Genomic DNA, 6,810 nt, shown 5'->3' with positions numbered 1-6,810 from the left:
CTTGGTACCGAAAGACGAGGCATGTTTTGATACTATGTAGAACCGAAACATTTCGGTCGGTACCATAAAAGAACCGAAGTTTGGTACCCAGCCCTAAGGAAACGTCAGAAAAAGGGGTTCCCCTTTAAAAAGCCTCCATCATCTGCGGTTTAAAAGGAGGCCACCATTTCTTCTTCCTACAATTGAAATTTCCATACTGAAGAAATAAGTCAGGACTACCATGGTAGTGCTTTATAACACAATAATCTGGTAAAAACTCCTGATCTTGAAACTGAATTATCCGATAATGATATTCTCAAACAAAAGATTTTATGACCGAAAAAAGGAAACTGGAGTACATTTTTAGACTGCTGACTGTGAAGAAAGGTGAAAACTGACAGTGGTCCACATAACGGGAGACTGATCCCCAGCATAGACTGTGTAACAGCTTTAAAATAATAATACAACAGAAACCCTGACCTTGGTTAAAACACAGCAACAGAGCGGCAGTGACTCAGTCCTATTGTCTAGACATGGCATGAACCAAAACATCCTCCTCCCTCTCGCCTTTTTCCACACCTTTGTTTTTCCTCTGTGTAATTATAAGCAGTAATTTATGAGCCAATGGTTCTTCAAAATAAGACCGCAGCTGAAAAAAAACAAAAAAAACACATACACAAGTGGTCCACCAAGTAGGTTTTCAATCTGTATTTTCACAAGCAAACCAATGAGGCTTGGAATGCAGCTTTCATGGCTTCTAGCCTGAATCTAATCAAGAATGAAACCTGTCAGATTCTCCAGCAGGGGAACTTTGTTAGTCCGTATCGTCCAGAAGCTGCATGCGAGACAGAAGGACATTAAGAGGAGTTTTGTTCTTGTGTTTTTTTTTTCTGGAGAGATTGAAGTTGAGGCAGGCAACTAGAGGGGCTTTTCTTTTCACCCATAATGTCTAAAGCCGGGCATACACTGAGATTTTTTTTTAATCGTTGCAAGCAGCTACAGCTCACACTGTACGACAAAACCCTGCAGTTTCGTCGTACAGTTCGAGTTCACAGATCACAATGTCTGTGCAGACCGACGCTTTGATGCGATCTACCTGATCACACTGTACGTCTAAAAACCACGTGGGACCCAGCTCCACAGTGAGATGGCGCTACTCTGACTCGTCTATCCGGAAGCCAAACCAGTAGAAGAGGAATATGCCAGTAGAAGAGGAATATGAAGCTCACTAGAGAGAAACGCGTTGCCGTGGCAATTTGTGCAATTTTGTGCTGAAAGACATAAGAAGAAAAGGCGCCAACGTATTTGGACAAAGACATGGCTGAGCAGACGAGGCTACTACAGTCTGTCAATTTTACAGAAAGAACTCTATTTCACTCATTGCACCCCTGCCATGCTTCTGTGTTTTCATCTGAGAGGAAGAAGAAGAATCCTTGTTTGCGCATGCCCACTGGGAGATTTGCCCACGGCGGTTGGGCATCAAACATGTTTGATTTTCTCCCAACCTCACGGGTCCTGATTGGGAGTTGGTTGTGAGAGGCTGATCGCCCCACGTTACCCCCTGTGCACTACACCACACAAAATCGGGCTGAAAGTTGGACCGACTGAAAAATTCTCGCACTACTGGAAAATCGGCCCCAAAAGGGCAAAAAAAAAATTTTTTTTAAATCACACAGCGTAAGCCCGGCTTAAGATAGCCATATATTCCATCACACATAAGTAAAGTCAATTAAAGTGAATTACAGTAGAATAGCTTTGGAGCATATTTGTTACCCTGACTTAAAAATAATAAATATAAAAGTTTTTTAGACCTTTTATCCCTTTTGTTGGGAGTAGACCAACAACTTGTTGACTATAAATCCATTTTATCTATAAAAAAAAAAAAAAACTAAAAAGAAACTTTTCAACTGTTAGATGAAAATTCTGCTTTTGGATTAAGAGCACTTAGTATTGTATACCTGCTCCATATAACATTTTAGTAATATGATAAGAACTAACTTGAGGTCAAAAATGAAATCCTTTTAAAAAACGTCAATTTCAGTTTAGTCCAAGCCCTTTTCTGTCCACTCCTTTTTAAGCTTAAAATGTACTGAATTGTTTTATCATTCTTTTTGTTATCTAAAAGTTTGAACAATTCCCCAGAATCGAAAACAGCCTATTCATCCGTCTAATCCAGATGGGAGGTTTGTTTCCTGATAGTAGCTACCATCTTTAGGAGGTCAATTCTAAAACAGGACTAACATTTGATACAGCTGCAGATTTCACTGTAGTGCAACCAAGCCTGTAGATCTTCAGAACAGCTTTTTTTCGCCTAAGCATTGACTGCAACCAAACTGCGACACTGAAACCGCAAGAAAACGCATAAATCACACCATCTAGAAAACAAGGCAATGTTTCCCAACTTATTTACATGCAAACGTAAGCAGTAACCGGGTTTTTGGGAGCCTGGCCAGCTGTATGTACACAATTTACCTTTAGTACAGCGCTCTGCTTCTCTTGTTTTAAGTAAAGCAATGTCATACATGTTGCATTTTCATATTGGCGTGCATAAATGCACCACTGTTATGCAGCACTGGTACCACTGAAAGAGTAGCCTATTTGATTATAGACATATATATTAAAGCACTTTCAGTTTTTGATGGGACATTAACAACATGCTGTAAGAGAGCTATCCTTATACTCCTTTACAAATGTGCAGAAGCTTATTGGGACCGGTTACTGTACTAAAGTAGTTCTGGATAAAGCATATTGACAGATGAAAGTCATTTTTTTTAATCTTAAATGCAAAATGTGATATATATATATATATATATATATATATATATATATATATATATATATATAAAATTTTGGTACAATTACTGGTCCGAGTGGTTTGCTCTGTCAGCTAAAAGAGTCTCTATATTCTAGTTAACAATTGATCCATCACCAAATTAGTTGACCATATTTCAATAATCCAATTAATTCTTTCAGCCCTAGATGAAACATTTATGTAGATTATCCAGATTGCTGTAACAAATTTCTGAAATATGAAATCTATCTACAGACTTTCTATTTTTCAATGGATTGTGAGGAATTTCAGGTAAGTTTAGATACAACTTAAAACAAAATTAGATGTATAATCAGCATTTCCCAGAGGAGCAGCGCTGAGCAACACCAGAAGTAATACTCCTGCTCCTAATAAAAGTGTCCAAAATAGACCAGGTACTTCACCCTCTGCTCCTAATAAGCAACAATACAGTTGACAAAGATTGAAAGGTGGAGACAGACACAAACATAGGCCAAAACCTCTCAAGTAAACAATAAAGAAAAACATCTCAAACTATCCAGAGTTGAATTCCACTGAATACTTGATTTGACTGAAACTTTTTTTATTATAAAGCTGATGTGACTGTTTGACAGTCTGCTGACCATCATGTGCATTGATGTTTATAATTCTATAAACATCAATGCAAAATTATTCACATGACTACTTTTTATTTTACCAGTGAGGCATTTTGTTTACCTGGCTGTGTAGAATAATGCTATATAAATAATGGCATTTTTGTATTAATTCAGTAATGTTTATTTTCTAACAAACATTACTTAGAAATGTTTGGCAAGTACAGCACAGGGTCATGATCTCTGGAGAACCTTTCCCTAACTGAGTAAATTGGGAACAAAAAGCAGGCTGGATATGTAAAAGATGTCAGCCACATGTTTATATATTAATGGAAACTCTTATTTTGTATAAATTGATAAAACAAGCTAAAATCTTTAGAGTCGAATAAAGAGCCATTTCATTGCTGGTTTTGCCCTGAACAAAGACAAGCTGTTTCCACATGTTTACCTTTTGAAAACAAATGAATGACAGTAATATCCTACACTAAGTGAGGATTTAAAAAGTTATTTTAAAGCATTGCCTCTAGGCATCGATCGAATACTCAAACACATATGAAGGATAATGAAAGGTTAACAAGCTATGGTTAAAAAAATATTTTCTAACAAACATCTTCTCCCCCTCATAAAAACAACAAAATGTTATAAAATGACAATTATACACAACATAACGAGAGGAATAATTGTTGCTTCTCTGTTTTACATAAAAACATGTTGAACATTTTAACAGCAAATTTTTAAATAAATTTAACTATGACATTTAAAGTTAACATTTCAAGAGAATCTCGCTGTAACAGAAAGGTAACTAAGGAATGCTAACTACTATGTTACTTTTATTTATCTGGCTGGGGCTTTTACTTTGGCGGCAACAACTATTCCTTTGTAAATTCCTTGAAACGATCAACAAATAGCAACACACACAACACAGGATTCACAAAAATCAACACAACAAAACTCCATGGAATTATTATTTTGCTTGTATAAGTTGAAAATAGTAATTTTGCCATCATGTTTGACATTTTAATCAGAGCCTTTTTTAAAAACATCTGGTCCAGTTCAACCTGAGTTTCACTTCTCTAGAATCCAAGAAGGTGGTTAACTTGATCTTCTTGCTCTGAATCAATAACAGTATCAGGAAGAATAAAAAAAAGATATGATAAAGACACATAAATAGATATATAAACACATACAAGAATATTTTTTTCTACTTAACTTTTTCTAAACTGTGCCCCGACAAATAATTAAAGCTAACGAATATACTTTTAATGTTTTAAAACCCTTAAATATCTTTTCATACAACAGCTAGATAAGTATACATAAATGTAAACTACAATTCTAAGCTTTCTCAAAACTATTTGATTGGTTGAAATTCATTGTGTTGTATTTACAGACATTTTACTGCAAGTCTTGAAGTTCTAGTTCCTCTATATAATTGGGTATATTGGGTGAAATTTGTTTTTAAGAAAAGTAACTAGAAGACATAAATATAAAGCATCAGTCAATAAGTAGAAAAGTGTTAATTACTTCTTTATATGTTGAGCTTTTCCAACATAACAGCCATGTTTGTTTGGATCAACTTTCTAAGTGAAGACAGCAACTTCATCCACAGACGCAATGCAGACTCATTCAGCCGAGGAAGACTGCAGCTCCAGGGCTAAAGGCCATGGCTGGCACCGGCCTGTGGTCAGGGCCACCTAATAAGACTCCACTAGAGTTCGGTTCGGCCTGGATGGAACCGAACCGTTTATAAACGGAAACATAACCGGGCCGTTAAAAAAACAAAACAAAAAAAACACTCTAAAGTTAACTGGGCGAAAGTAGCAGCCATGGCTAACTCCAAATGAAAAGATGGCGTGATTCCGCGGATTCTCCAGTCCTTCGACAGTCACAAATAACATGAAAAAATACTTGAAATGCTAGAAAACATCAATATTTAACCATTCATCTGTATACAAGCCAATAAAAGCCGTTTCCCACTCACCTGTCAACTCTCACTGCGCGGCGGTACAAACACTCTGACGGAGGCGGCTCTTGGTGGTGCTGGACTCCGGCCTTCACTTTGGCTTCCTTCCGGGCTTTTTACGCTGGTTTAGCAGCGAGCAGCCAGTATGGAGCACTTTAGCTACAAACAACAGCTCTAAACCTCACCAAAAGGGGCATTCAGGTGTAGCTGCTAGCTGCCTGGAACCGACTGTAGCCCAAAAACGACGCCCCCGAAGCTAGAACCAAGAAAGGGCTGCAAGCTAACAGTTAGCTAGGTGGCTAACTATCAACTTTGTGCACTCGGGCTCAATAAATCTGAGGCGCCACAAATCTCGAACGGCGGTTGTTTTCTCAGGGCCAACAGCAGGTACTGCGCAAAGGGCAGCAGAAAAGCGACCAAAAGCAGTCCTGACGCAAAGGAGAGAAGGTCTCAAAGCTTCACATCGATCAAAAAGAGCCGTTAGTGCTAAAAGATGAGGCAGAGGGGATTTTGGAATGGAGAAGTCGGCGTTTCCTTTCCCTTTCGTGTGTTTCCAAGATCGTGTATTGTCTGCCAGAGGAATCACTCCAACTGGTTTAGAGTAAAAATAGAACAGTAACCATTATGATTAATAGGTTAGGAATATTACTCACTCGACGTTGAAATAATGCATTGTATCCCTTCTATAACTAAAAAAGTTACCAGTAAATGTTGCAAAACATTTATTTTTTTGTATTTATTTTATCAAGTGAACACAGCATTTATGAGATCAGAATCACCCTTACTGGCCAAAATTGTGTAGAAAACAAAGAGATTAGAGTTTAATTACATTGCTTACTCAGCCATGAGCTATAATATATAAATGCCAGTATGTACAGTGTATTTTATTTATTTTTGTAATATTTAAACAAAAAGATATATTGATCATATTAGTATTTCTATGCAAGAACTTGCACTATGTCTATTCTCTAACTATTTATTGTATTTCTAAATTTCATATTTTAACACATATTTAAACCATTGTGTGTGTGTGTGTGTGTGTAGCTCTAAAGCAAAATCGTTGTACGCTACTTGGCAAAAAAAAAAAATTATAAGTCAGATTCTAAGGGTGAAAAATATGATAAAACCACATGCGTTATTGCAGGTGGTGATAATGCTAGTGGAATAGACGGGAACATTTTGTAGGGGTGGCAATGCAGCGACCAATGTGCATCATGGGGTGGCCGAAGCAGATAGGTACTAGACCCTCTGGGTCAATCTGCACTGTTTCAACTGAAAAATGATTAAATATACCTAAATAAATGCAAATAGATTTTCCCGAATCCCTTTCTAATAAATTAGCACATATATTTACACATCCATGCTGTCTAAATTAAAGGTGTTTTGCACAATAATCTTTCGGCTTTGAGTTCTGGTGAGAACATCTTATCTATTGCCATTTCTTGCCCACATTTCTGGGGAACAAAAGAAAAGTGTACTATACTTTTATC

The 6,810-nt window shown here is 37.1% G+C and overlaps 1 protein-coding gene across 1 annotated transcript in view; it reads right to left on the bottom strand.

Annotated features, from left to right (window-relative positions):
- The window catches only part of larp4b (La ribonucleoprotein domain family member 4B), a 49,744-nt gene extending 43,884 nt beyond the window's left edge, over nt 1-5,860 (bottom strand). Inside the window, exon 1 of the mRNA XM_015387110.1 lies at nt 5,339-5,860. The gene's annotated coding sequence lies outside the window, so the exon portion shown is untranslated. The remainder of the gene's footprint in view (nt 1-5,338) is intronic.
- Nucleotides 5,861-6,810: the final 950 nt, after the last annotated feature.

This window comes from Cyprinodon variegatus, unplaced genomic scaffold (genome assembly GCF_000732505.1).
Source record: "Cyprinodon variegatus isolate N-32 unplaced genomic scaffold, C_variegatus-1.0 Scaffold17, whole genome shotgun sequence".
NCBI lineage: Eukaryota > Metazoa > Chordata > Actinopteri > Cyprinodontiformes > Cyprinodontidae > Cyprinodon > Cyprinodon variegatus.
The sequence above is the reverse complement of the archived record's forward strand: the minus strand, read 5'-3'. Positions and strand labels throughout refer to the sequence as shown.